We start from the raw sequence: 15164 nt of genomic DNA on the forward strand, positions 1-15164 counted from the left end.
GTTTTAATCTAAGCCGTCCCTTTCTTATTTGCCCTAGATATATAAAGCTAGAGGAGCAGCCGCCTCTATATATTTTTCAATATACTCACTCTCTCTCTATATCTCTCTACCCTATCTCTAGCCTTTTTGCCCTCTCTCGTGCAACATCTTCCGGCGGTTCTTCGGCGGCGTTGCCTTCTTCCTTTTGTGTGAAGTTTCTTGGCATGGTTTGATTCTCCTGTTTGTTTATTAGAGCCGCAAGGGGCTCTTTCAACCCGGTAGGTGTCTGTTTTGTTGTGTGGTGCTTTGTCTTTGTGCTATGGGGTTCTTTTTTGTCGAGTCGTGGGTTCCTAGGGTTGGTTTTGTGTGTTCGTCGCATTTCGGGTGTATATTGTGTTGATTTTCTGCCAAACAAGTGGTTTTGGGGACTGAGCCTAAAACAAAAACTAGTTCAAAGTTTTTACCCTATTTTCGTTAATAAAATCAAATTTCGGTCCTTTATATTTCATTACAAGTGGTATCAGAGCTTTTGGTGAAGATTTTGTTTACAAAATTATCTTTATTATTTATTTTGTAAAGATTTGGTTTAAATCTTTTAAGATCTGAAAGGATCCGGTTGAATCGGCCTATTTTTTGAAGTGTTCGATGTTTTTCCTTTTAGATCTTTGTCAAAATCGGCTCATCGTGTTTTTTTCCTTGTTTTTTAGGCCTTGGTTGAGTTTTCCTTTTATGAAATCGTCTTTACTTTTTGATTTTGTAAGGATCTGCTCAAAACCAAAGCGATCCATAAGAAATCGAAAGGATCCGGTTGAATCGAACTTATTTTACTGTGTTCGGTTCTTTTCCTTTGATTTCGTGTCTATATCGGCCTATTGAGTTTCGATCCGTGCTAATATAGCCGCGGTCGAATTTTTAATGTTGGGTTTGGACTTAATCGCTATAGTTTTTTGTAGATCAGTTAAGTTCGAGTCCTTTTCGGTTAGAACGGTTCAAAATCGTTTTGATTTGGTGAAAACCGATTTTGTCCGTTGTTATTTTAAGAAAATAAACCGTAAAATTTGTTGCTTCGCCTTATTTTCGTTTAGATTTGTGCTTGTTGGGTTAAAATCTAAAAGTTTTTCCAAAATCTTTAAAGTTTTGTTAAAACTGTTTAAATCTTGAAAATCGTGACTATTTTTGGGTTAAAATCTTTAAATCTCAAACTGTTTTTCAAGGATCTTGTTAAAACTGTTTATGTGGCCTAGTGTCTCTGTTCTTGAGTTTCAGTGACTCTAACTTTGGTTAGAGGAGAAACATTGTTTCTGGTTTGTTGTTATTAGTTGACTAACCTCTATTCTTGAAAAAGTATAGGTTATTTGTATATATCCTTGTACTTTTGTAGGGAATATATTGTTGTTGTGTTTCGAGGGTAAACTCTATAACCCTAACTATTTTATTGCTGTTATTTTTTCTTTAGTTTAATATCCGCATTTAATTTCCGCTCAATTGATTGTAACGGCTATTGTGATACCAAGATTGCAAAATTCCAATCCTCACTTTTTTGAGTGATTTTCGAGTACTTTTGGTGGAATAGTCACAAGTGAATGTTGTAATAGATAGGCTTTTTTTCTTATTATTTTCCTGTGATTGCAATATTCTGTGATATATTTGTTGTTGTGTTTAATTGATGTGTTTGTTTATGTTAATTGTTGTTGATGTGCTGTGATTTAGATGTTTGTTTGGTTCTCAATTTGTTTTAAAATAATCTGTATTTTTGATAAAAAAAAAAAATTTCAATACTTTTTTTTAAAAACAAACAGTTTTTTTCCAACAAATTGTGTTTTTCGAATTTTTTTTTTTTTTTTACTAAAACTGTTTTCGAAAATTGATAATCATGGCTAGGCAAACATTTTTAAATATCCAACCTTTTGATGGAAAAAATGATTTTGCTATTTGGAAACAAAAAATGAGAAGTATACTTGTTACTCAAAGATTAACTAAAGCTGTGGAGCCGGATCAATCAACTACAGTCCCTCTCGAAAGGAGGGCTGAGTTGGATAAAATGGCTTCGTCTTGTATAATTCTAAATTTAGCTGATCATGTCGTTCGTAAGGTTGGTAGACAAGAATGTGCTGTGGCATTGTGGAATAAAATGGATGAATTATATACTCAAACTTTTTTACCTAGTAGGCTTTATTTTTAGAAAAGTTCTTTAGTTTTAAACTTGATCAATCTAAAACTATTGATGAAAATTTTGATATTTTTCAAAAATTAATTCAAGATATTAAGCTTACTGGTGATAAGAATATAGATTATTATAGTGCTATAATTCTTTTGAATGCTATTCCAAGTGATTTTTCCGATGTAAAATCGGCAATTAAATATGGGCTTGATTTTGTGACTTTAGATATGGTTATTAATGGTTTGAAAAGTAAAGAATTAGATTTGAATGTAAATAAATCTAATAAATCTGGTATGTTATGTTTATTAGGGGTAGGTCTCCTTTTAGATCTTATAAGAATAATAATTTTGGAAATTCTGATAGTAAAATAAAAAATCAAACTAATAACATAAATCGAAATAGATCTAAAACTCCTAATAAAGAAGAAAATAGATGTTATAATTGTGGTGATCCTTCACAATTTGTTAAATATTGCCCTAAGAAACATAATAATAATAACGGTAATAAAAATAATAGTAATGCAGCAAGTGAGTTAGCCAATATGAATATTATTGATAATGATTTAGGGAACATGTTTGCTTTTTGTCCAGATTTAAATTCAAATTTTTTGAGTGCTAATGAATGGATAGTTGATTCTTCTTGCACATTTCATATGACACTTTTGAAAAATACTTTTTCTGAGTTTAAGACTTTAACACATTGTTATGTGACTATGGCTGATAAACATATGTGTAAAGTTGAAGGAATTGGTGTTGTTAATCTGAAATTTAAATTTGGAAATGTACTGAAATTGCATGATGTGAGATATATGCCTAAATTGTCTAATAATCTGTTGTCATGTGTTAGATTATCTACTCTAGGTTTATATGGAAAGTGGGGTTTAAATTGCATGAAAATAACAAAAGAGTCTTTAGTAATTTTTAGGGCAGAATTGAAAAATGACTTATATATAACCTTCGCTATACCTGTGAATTTATGTTCTGATATAGATAATTCTAAAATTGCTAATTCTGAATTATGGCATAAGAGATTAAGTCATATTAGCAATAATGGCTTGAAAATTCTGCATGAATCTGGTTATTTGGAAAATGAGAAATTTTCTACTGTTCCATTTTGTAATAGATGCAAACCTAGAAAATTAAATAAAGTTCAATTTTTGTCGAAAACCCCTGAAAATTATATTTTTTTCAAAAAAGTTTTTGGAATGTATACATATAGATATATGTGAACCTTCTAATGAACCCACTTATGGTGGGAGTAGTTATATCTTAACTATTGTTGACGATTTTTCTAGAAAAATTTAGATTTTCTTATTGAAAAATAAACCTGATTTGTTTAAGGTTTTCAAGAATTGGAAAATTCAAATTGAAATTAAAACTTGCAGAAAAATTAAATATATTAAAAATGATAATGGTTTAAATTTCTGTAACACCTGGTTTAGTAATTTTTGTGTGCAAAATTGTATCAATTTTGAATCTGTCCCAAAGGCATCCCAATTTAGTGGGGTTGCTGAGAGGTTAAATCAGACTCTTTTGGAAAGAGTTGGATGTCTTTTGACGTCGTCTGGTTTACCTAGAAATTTCTGGGGTGAAGCTGTTGTAACATCAGTCTATCTTTTAAATCAAACACCCTCTATCTCTCTTAATGGTGAAATTCCTGAAAGTAAGTTGTTGGGTAGAATAGTCGACATATTTAATGTTCGTGTGTTTGGGTGTATTGCTGTGATACATGTTTGCATTGATGAATTTGAAATGAAAACTGAAAATTGTGTTTTCTTAGGTTATGGTATTACGGGGTATAGATTGTGGTTAAGTTCTAGACCCGGTTTTAAAACTATTATTAGTAATAATATGACATTTAAAGAATGTTGTATGCCATGTTTGAATATTGGAGAATCTGAATTTGTTGATTATGAAACTATTGATATTAATACAAATTTTTGTAATATAGGAAATAAGGTGGAATATAATTTGATTGATATAGAAAACAAAGAAATTAAACCTGTAAAATCTGATTTTCGTTTTGAATGTACTGATATTCAACATGCTGTCTGTGAATCCAAAAATGTCCAATTTGTTGACATTGAAATTACTGAGACCGATTATGTAATTAACTGTAGTTTTGCTGAAAGTGTGTCTGTTCTAAGAAACGAAAATTTAGAGGTTGAGAGAGTGAGAGATTATGTTTTTAATTGTGATGATATTAATTCTGTTTCTGATGAAAATTGTGTTCAATCTGCTGAAATTGTGCAAATTGATGTTGAAACTGATAATATCAAATTTGAGAGAGAAATTAATAATGTTTTTTATAGTGTTCAAAATGAGGTGGAGTTTGTTTTATATAATGAAACTGATATTTTTGTTGGTGATTTTCGAATCTTATTTGTTGCTGGCCAGTTTGTTGTGAGTAAATCAGAAAATACAATTTCTGAAATTAAAAGCAATGTTGGAATTGTTTTAAATCATAGTAATGAGATTGAAAATTACCTATTTGTTAGAGATGATGTTAGAAATAATCGTAAAATGTTCTCTATATTTGATAATTTTGATTCACCTTCTTTACCTAGAAGCATGTTTGAGAATTTAGATGTGGATGAACCTATGAGTGATAGGAAATTGTTTAATTCCGAAAGTAAGTCTCAATGTTTAGTGGTAAAAGAAAATAAGAGCTCATTAGTTGATAATAAATGTTTGAAATCAGTCTTAGGTTTTGTCATTGGCTTCTTTGCATTGTGTTACCATTGGTTGTGAATGATATGAAACTTGTGAACTTTGCTATTGTTCTTGTTTGTATATTATGTGCTACATTTTTTGGTTGTATGAGACATTTACAATGTAATGTAGTTCTGTCGAAGTTTGGATTTGAATATATTCCTATTGTTGAAGATACAATATTGTGGAAAATTAAGAAACTTGTATCTTGTTTGAAAATAATATGTTTTGATACATTTGATTAGTTGTGTTCTACATATGTGTAGATGGTATACTAAATTAATGTATTATTTGACTAACTTGGTTATCCTTTTCTTTGTGCAGGTAAGTAATCCAAATTTATAGGCAATGATGACCCTTAACACTCGGACCAAAATTAGGTGGAGGATTTGTTGGATTTTAGTCCAAATTAGATCCACCCTATTAAACACAATAATACACCCATTAAGCAGCCCATAAATACCTACCCAGCCCACGACCCGCGCCTCGGAGCCGCCTATAGTATGACCCGTGTCTTTTATAAGAGATCTGTTCCTGGCCGTCCGATGGAGGGTTTTAATCTAAGCCGTCCCTTTCTTATTTGCCCTAGATATATAAAGCTAGAGGAGTAGCCACCTCCATATATTTTTCAATATACTCACTCTCTCTCTATATCTCTCTACCCTATCTCTAGTCTCTCTGGCCTCTCTCGCGCAACATCTTCCGGTGACTTTTTCCGGCAGTTCCTCGGCGGCATTGCTTTCCTCTTTTCTGTGAAGTTCCTTGGCATGGTTTGATTCTCCTGTTTGTTTATTAGAGCCGCAAGGGGCTCTTTCAACTCGGTAGGCATCTGTTTTGTCGTGTGGTGCCTTGTCTTTAAGCTGTAGGGTTCTTTTTCGTCGAGTCGTGGGTTCCTGGGGTCGGTTTTGTGTGTTCGTCGCATTTTGGGTGTATATTGTGTTGATTTTCTGTCGAACAAGTGGTTTTGGGGACTGAGCCTAAAACAAAAACTAGTTCAAAGTTTTTACCCTATTTTTGTTAATAAAATCAAATTTTGGTCCTTTATATTTCATCACAATATGTTTAGCAGAGAGTAGTTCTTTTTATGGAACAAATCAACATTTTTTTTTTCAAAAGATTAATATATTATAAAATTTATTATTTTGATATCCCTTTCAAACTATTTCACAAAACAAATACACTCGTTTCTTATTTTTTTTTAAATAATTTATACCCTCTCCGTCCATTCAAAATCTTTTTATTTTTCTATATTAGTCTATCCACTCAAATCTTCTTATGTTTTTTTTAAAAGTAAATTTACATCTCATATAAATACAAAATTACTTTTATTTTATCACAATATCATTATTTTTAAACTAAAAAATAAGAGTAAAGTTATCTTTACATATCTAATTTATACTACACTTTTATAAAAGATTAAAATACTAAAATCTTAGTACAAAAAATAAATGAGAAGTCAATGAATAGACTGAGGAAATACAAAATATTTCCTTTCTTTTATATCAAAATTATTATGGGTGTGTTACACATAGTATAAAATTACGGTTTTTTGTTTTGATTTTTAATAGTAAAATTTTGAGTTAAAATTGTTGATGTATTTTTTCAACAAATAAAAAGTAAAATTCAAAGATATGGAAATATCCTTAAACTTGATTAATTAGTGCCTGAGATTAGGAATCTCTAAACACTGTACGGTACATAAGAAAATTAACTGGAAATAAAAATGCTGAAAATTTAAAGTGGTGATCCCCGAATCTGACTTTGCTTTGTTGAAGTTGATTGAAGATTCCTTCTCCAGAAAAATCAAAATCCTTAAATATTTCTTGAAGAAAACGCTTGGAACCGTCGCCTGGCCGGTTACAGCAACCGCCCAAAAGAAACGTTTTGAAACGTTGCCTGGTCAATTACAGCGACCGTCTCGTCAACTGCATAACCCAACCGACCAATCCAGCGACTAACTGGTCGCTGGACCAAAAGATTCCTTGGCCGCCCCTACCAAGCTACCAAACTACTGTTCACTTAAGTGGGCAATCAATTACCAGACCTTACTTCGCCCGACCTTCGTAGCAGCCGACTTGCAGACTTTCCGACCTATGGACCATCCGACCCGCTAACCAACCGACCTGACTATCCGACCGCAGACCTTCCGACCTATGGACCATCCGACCCGCTAACCAACCGACCTGACTATCCGACCGCAGACCTTCCGACCTGTGGACCATCCGATCCGCTAACCAACCGACCTGACTATCCGACCGCAGACCTTTCGACCTGCCTATCCGACAGCAGACCTTCTGACCTGCCTATCCGACCGAGGCCCTACCGACCTGCCTATCCGACCGCAGACCTTCCGACCTGCCGATCCGGCCGAAGACCAACCGACCAGACCAACCGACCGAGGACCAACCGACCTGACCAACCGACCTGAGCGCAAATTTTTCTTCTTTTCCACCTGACTTCGTGTCTAACTTCCTTTAAGATCATGCTATCCTTATTTTTATTATTATTATTTTTTGTGCGTAACAATAAGCATCCTTCTCAAGACTCCTAAGCGTCACTTTCAGTGATGTTTTAGGAGTTTGCAGGCCGTCATCCGAGGCCACATCAGCCTCAGATCTGACCTCCTTCTCTCGAGGCTACGTTGGTCCCGACCTCCATTCATCGTAGACTGGCGGTGGCCTGCACGTTGGTCGACCTTGCACTACCATGTCTTCAACACCTCCCCCCTGACCGAAGCCGCGATCATTCTATTTAAAAAATGATTCTAACCTTCCTGCCTTGGATGCTAAACTAGCCAGATCTCGAACATCGTGGGCTGTCAAAGCCTCCCGAAGATTGGTGTGCATTTTCCTGACCACCAAAGTGGTCATGTCGCTTTTTTCAATGATTGTCGGGCAACGTCCCTTCATTAATCGCATCCGTTATATAAACTGGGAGGCGGTCTCCTCCGGCATCTGCTCGATCTCACAAAGGTCTGTGAATGAGACTGTTGGAAGAGGAATAAAGAACCTTGCATGAAAGGCCGCTTCCAAACCTTCCCAGGTTTGTATTTTTCCAGGTGGTAGATCGACAAACCACGAAAAAGCTGTTCTGGTAAGAGACAATCCAAACAGTTGTAATTTGTAAAAAAGGTTGTTACCGATCTCTCCTAACTGTGCTGTGAACCGACCAACATGCTCTATAGTGGAGGATTTTAGTCTAAATTAGATCCACCTCATTAAACACAATAATACACTCATTAAGCAGCTCATAAATACCTACTCAGCCCACGGCCCACGACCCGCGCCTCTGACCCGCGACCCGCTTTGCCTGACCCGCCTATACTATGACCCGCGTCTTTTATAAGAGATCTATTCCTGGCTGTCCGATTGAAGGTTTTAATCTAAGCCGTCCCTTTCTTATTTGCCCTAGATATATAAAGCTAGAGGACAGTCGGGTAGTTCCGCTCATTTATTTCCGTTCTACCCACTGAGCAAGCTAGCTAGTCAGTGAGCCGTCGGAGTCTAGGCCCGAGCACGATATCCTCCATAACAAGGGACGAAGAAGACTCTCGGATGGCACTTGCTTTCCCAATTGTAACGGGATCTTATTCTTTTGAAAAGTTACCACCTCTTCTTCACTTCACATAAAACCATTCGTTCAGAGTCGCGGGAGAGGTTGGTGGCCTGCACAATCTGGTCTTGTTCTTCGTTGAGGGGATGTTTGCAAAAATGACTCCCTTCCATTTCTACTATTTCGAATGGATTAAATCGATGAATTACAATAAGAAAAGAAGTGCTAAGTTTCAGATCAGTGAATAACCCGAAACGAAAGAAGAGACATTTCTCGCTCGGCGCTCAATTCATATTTAGCCGCGAGCAATCTACGTTTGTGATCTCGTATATTTCGCTTCTCCGACATCGAATTCGATCTCGACCAGCCGCCTCCATATATTTTTCAATATACTCACTCTCTCTCTATATCTCTCTACCTTATCTCTAGTCTTTCTGCCTTCTCTCGCGCAATATCTTTCGGCGATTTTTTCCGGCGGTTCCTTGGCGGCGTTGCCTTTTCTTCCATTTATGTGGAGTTTCTTGGCATGGTTTGATTCTCCTGTTTGTTGATTAGAGCCGCAAGGGGCTCTTTCAACCCGGTAGACGTCTGTTTTGTCGTGTGGTGCTTTGTCTTTGTGATATGGGGTTCTTTTTCGTCGAGCCGTCGGTTCCTAGGGTTGGTTTTGTGTGTTCGTCGCATTTTGGGTGTGTATTGTGTTGATTTTCTGCCGAACAAGTGGTTTTGGGGACTGAGCCTAAAATCAAAACTAGTTCAAAGTTTTTACCCTATTTTCGTTAATAAAATCAAATTTCGGTCCTTTATATTTCATTACAATATGTTTAGCATAGAGTAGTTTTTTCTATGGAACAAATCAACATACTCCTTCCGTCCCATTAAAAGGTTTCCATTTTCCATTTTCGTCTGTCTCAAAACAAGGTTACCATTTCCTAATTTAGTAATTATACTACCTACCTAACATAATAAATACCCTTTCAACTTACAATTTATTACACAAATGCCATTACTTTTATATTACACCATACTAATAGGGGTATTTTTGTCTTTTTTATTACAATCCAATATAATACTAATATTCACAAATTTACGTGCAAAAAGCAAACGCCACCCTTCCAACGAGACGGAGGAAATATATTTTCTTCAAAAGATTAATATATTATAATATTTATTATTTTTATATCCTTTCAAACTATTTCACAAAACAAACACACTCATTTTTTATCTTTTTAAAATAATTTATACTTTCTCTGTCTATTTAAGATCTTTTTATTTTTCTATTTTAGTCTATCCACTCAATTTTTTTTAAAGTAAATTTACATCTCATATAAATACAAAATTACTCTTATTTTATAATAATATCATTATTTTTAAACTAAAAAATAAGAGTAAAATTATCTTTACATATCTCATTTATACTACACTTTTATAAAATATTAAAATACTAAAATCTTAGTACAAAAAATAAATGAGAAGACAATGAATAGAATGAGGAAATACAAAATGTTTCCTTTCTTTTATACTAGGTGTGTTTACACATAGTATAAAATTAAGGTTTTTTTTTTATTTATTTTTAATAGTAAAATTTTGAATTAAAATAGTTGTTTGATTTGATGTAAATATACATCATGTGATATCTTGAATTTAAAATTAAATTTTATTGTAATAAAATAAATAAAAAAATAGATATTTAATTTAGTATTTTTGAAAAAAAAATTGATATCATAAAACAAGAGATAAAATCCCACGAGTAAACAAACCCTATATTTATTTGTTTGTCCCAGTTCCCTACCAAACATAACCTTAGTTGTTGACTGTTGACCCGAATATCCTTTTTACTCTCATTGATTTTGTGTTCGATTATACAAATAAACAATAAATACATACAATGATACAACGCAACGTCAAATCTCAATAATTTTGCAACATTAGCAAAATCGACAAAACTAAGGAGGGAAAATAACTGTTTTTGGATTCGTGGCCGTTGGACCCAATAATGGTGTCGGAAATTTTGACTTATTTACTTAAAAAAAAAAAAGAAGCTAATTGCAGTAATAAAATAATAATTAAATGCTGATTAGACATCAAAGGTAGGGTTTAATTATCATTAATGATGTCGTTATTTAGAAAAAAAAGGCGGTTTGTAAAATAGAGTAATGATTGGTGGGGCCCACAGCCCACATGAGCCGTGACCGACTACTGGCCCAGCCGGTCGCCCCCATAGGGCGCAGCGGCCACGAGCACCACCCCTCAATGCTCGTTCTGTACATTGTCTTGTACATATCAAAGTTTTAAATTTAAATTGTTTTAGTTTAGTTTCAAATTATTAATCATTAATCGTGCCTCAAATAATATCGAATTGTTACATCATTATTTATTATACCCAATCTGTCCGTGGAATTAGTCCACTTTTTTTTGAACACATAATTTAAAAAATATTTGTGTCATGTAATTAATTAGTTTGATTAGTTGATGCAATAAAATTTATTTTAAATATTTTTTATTTGATAAAATATTAAATTAAAAGTTTAAATATTTTTATATTAATTTTAAAATATTGAATTTTTTATTTACTGAAATTATTTAAAAATAATAATAATTGTATCTATTATAAATCAATACATGCAATTAGATAAAAATAATAATAATAATAATAATTTAAATGTAATTAATACAATAAAAAATGTAATAATACAAATTTTATATAAAAAATACATAAAATTTCTCGAAATTGATTGTTGTTAGAAACAGTTCGTTATGACACATCAAATTCAATGCCACATTGTATATGGTATCAAAATTTTTGATATGATATTTGACGGTATCAATGTCTTATAAATATTTTGGTATACCGAATTTACGAATAAAAAATATTGAATTACGGAAATAACATATATACTCATACAAAAAAATATTGAAAAAAATTTAAATTTTCAGTATGATATGCTTTTTTTGTATAATAAAGATATACAAGATATTTTCAGTATATATAGATAATAGAAAAATTGATATTTATATATATACTGAATATTAGATATAATATCGATATTTTTTTAATAAACTAAAAAATTTGGTACAGTGTACAATATAGTTCGATATATTTTCTCAAATTGTCTCTAATTGAATTGTATTCACAGTATTATAATATAATACTTTACGTTAAAATACCAAAATTAAAAATAATGATATAATTTTGCATGATAAATAATTTTTTTATTATTTTTTGAATAATGAAAAAAATTTTAAAATCAAATATCATTTTTAATTAATTTTCCGGCCATAAATTTTTAAATCAAACATCAGTTTGTTTAATAATATATTAAAAATTAATTTAAAAAAACTTAAAATTAGATTAATACTTATTTATATCATATTAAATATTTATTTTATTTTTATTATTTAAAATTTTAGTCCAACTTCTAAATTTACAACTATACAAATAGTAAAATTAAATATATTAGTAGTAGGTAAATAGAATATGGTTAAGTTTTTAATTATAGTATTAGTTATTAATTATTAATATAATTGGCTAATTTGGTTGGATGATTAAAAAAAAAATGGACTAATTGTTAGTAATAATAATACTAACAATGATTGTACTACCATTTTAACTTTATAGACCACTTCATATGTTCATTCTTTTATATGAAAGGGTTTATAATTTGTTTTGATATTTCTATTTTATTTTGAGTGTTCTTTTTTTTTTTTTTTAGAATTTTTTTTTTGAATAATTATTGGATTTGAAATTTTATAAAAAATATTTTTGTATAGTCTTAGAACACCAACTATTGTATAGTAAAAAATCGAAATTGAATTCTAAAAGCATGGTTCGCTTAAATAGTATAGTAATATAAGACTTTGTTCTTTTTATTTTTCTTTTCTTATATTTTTTTAAAAAGAATTAATACACTGCAGATTTTTATATTTTCTACACGATTCTCTGTATTTCATATAAAAATACCTATCTTTCAACAATCTCACAAAAAAAAAAAACACACCCTAATATTTTGTGATTATATATATATTTATTTATAAAAAATAATAAAATTTGTATAGCTTATAAAATTGAAAAACAAAAATCAAAAGTAAACAAAAACTTTTTTACGTAGTTTTTCGATTTTTTTTTTAATGCAATTTTCACATTCTAAAAAAGTATATATATATATATATATCTTTTACACAAGCATTATATTCAATAATTATTTTATCTAAAAAAAATAACAAAAATAAAACCTATAAAATACTATAAATAAAACACACCCTGCCTCGATATTTTGTTATTGCAAGATGTCTTTAATTTTTTTTTTCTAATATATTAAATAAGGGTGGAATTAAATATTTTTATGTTAAATATAACTAATTGTGTATGAAGAATAAATTATGAAAGCACCGAATAGTATAATTTTTTATTTCTATTGAATTAAATCTTTATAAATCAAGTGTTGAGATTTTTCCATTTAAGGCTAAGATCTCGGATTCGATCCCAATATCAAATATTTGTGAAAAAAAATATATATTTGAATATAATAATATTTTTTAATATTACGTAGGAACTAGTATAATTTTATATTAGGATATTCTCGGCTTTGGGTCAAATTTGCATGGGTTTGTTCTTAAATTTTGCTTATAGCAACGTTTTTATTTTTTTTTTTTTTTTTTTTTTTTTTCTCTCGTGATATAGGACTTGAATTTGCTCTTTTCAATATGTTACAATTTACAACTATGAATAATCCATTTTACTTCGGGTCTAATGATTCTTTTAGTCAGGACATGATAGTGTAGATATTTTATTATTATTATTTTTTTATGAGCAGTGTTGTTGGCATTTTATATATTCTAATATTGTATCTCAATAAAAAATATATAACATATATAATTTTATAGAGAATAAAATTTTATATAATAAAAAAAAATATCTATTTATTTATAATTAACTTAAAATAAATTTTATAAAAAATAAAGAGTTTTAAATATAGATAAAAATATTTGTTTATTGAAGAGAGATAAAAATAAAATAGTTTTGAGGAGTTCTACGTGTAAGATGTTAGAAATTGAATAAAATTTATTAAATATATAAAGAAGTTATTTTTTATGGGACCAAAAAAAAAAAAAAAGGTCTTCGGGACGAAAAGAGTATTATATTAAAACTTAATTTTACATTCAAAATCTCACATCATTATTTGTTTATATCACATCATACAAATATTTCAATTTAATTTTTTTATTATTAAAATCACAATCCAAAATCTAAAACCCAAAAATCTCAATTCAAATAAAATAATACTTTATTCGTCTGTCAAATTTACTTTCACTTTCCTTTTTAGTCTGTCCATTAAATTTACTTGGCAGAGTCAACAAATCAACATTTAACTATTATTCTATATTTAATACTTATTTACAAAAAATGTCACTGTCTTTATTACATTCTCTCCTCAATTTTTAATTTCTAACTTACTTTCATTAAATATCCACAACTACTTTTTTACTTTTATCATTTTTTAATAAAATATTTATTTTTCTTAATCTCCGTGAGGGACCTAAATGTTCTAATTTTTGCAGAAGGATTGAATATTATTTAATATGTATGATTCTCGATAAAAAATATACTACTACTTTTGTCCCATGCTTACAAATATTGTCATTTCTTTTTGCTTCGTTATACTTAATATTAAAAATATTTATATAAATGTCATTATATTGTATTACACAATACTGATAGAAGTATTTTTATTTATTTTTATTTATACTACGTATTAATATAATAATTAATATTTACCTATGTCCGCCTCTTAGAGTCACATTTATCTTTTGTCCTATTGTATTTAACATTAAAAATGTCTTTATATTTGTATAATTCTTTGTACAAATATCCTTATATTAATATTATAAGACACTAATAAAAATATTTTTGCAATTCTTTTTCTTAATTTGTACTATGTTTTGATATAATAATTAATATTGAAAGATTAACACGCAAAAAGTAAATGAGACCCTTAGAGCCGGACTGAGGTAATAATATTTTGTCTTATAAAAATATCATATCAAAATACTATTTGAATCAAAATTCAAATCAAATAAGTATCTATTTTCAATCAAAACTAAACAAACTTTCTATTTAAACAATATATTGACTTCACACATATTTTTTTGGTGCAACACGATGTCACCTAACTTAGTATTAATCTATGAAAATTTTAATAAGATCCGTCGCGCTAGGCTACTATGGATTGTATTTGACTTCACATATTGACATATAGATGTGTTTTTCTAGTATTTTAAGAATTTTTTACATTTTTATTAGTATTAATTATTAAAAATTACAAAAATATTATATAAGAAAATTAATATATTTTTATTATTAACGTTGTATACGTAGAACTAAAAAAAAAAAAAAATGAAAAAACAAATGCACAATGCTTTTCAATACCTAAATAGTAAAGATGATTTGTTTACATCTTGATAAGTGAATTAGAATGATCCCCACATTGTTGAATAATAATTATAATTAGTAAATAATTAAGTAGTAAAAATAAATTATTATATAATAAATATAATTATAGATTAAGATTAAGATAACTAAGTAATTTAATTAAAATTAAGAAAATTATAAATTATAAAATTTATAATATGATTAAAATGTATAATAATATTTTCAAAAAATGAAAGGATAAATTATGTGAGACGGACGAAAATATAAACAATGTGAGACGGACAAAAAATGTGTGTTCTTGTATTATAAATGTAATATTTTAAAAATGCTATTA

General features: G+C 29.8%; 1 long non-coding RNA gene across 1 annotated transcript; it reads left to right on the forward strand.

The window, feature by feature from the left end:
- Nucleotides 1–10441, forward strand: LOC127245441 (uncharacterized). Its single transcript, XR_007837442.1, has 2 exons — nt 1–257; nt 5176–10441. It is a non-coding gene; the product is annotated as an uncharacterized LOC127245441 (long non-coding RNA).
- Nucleotides 10442–15164: the final 4723 nt, after the last annotated feature.

Source organism: Andrographis paniculata, unplaced genomic scaffold (assembly GCF_009805555.1).
Source record: "Andrographis paniculata isolate CXL003 unplaced genomic scaffold, ASM980555v1 Contig22END, whole genome shotgun sequence".
Classification (NCBI taxonomy): domain Eukaryota; kingdom Viridiplantae; phylum Streptophyta; class Magnoliopsida; order Lamiales; family Acanthaceae; genus Andrographis; species Andrographis paniculata.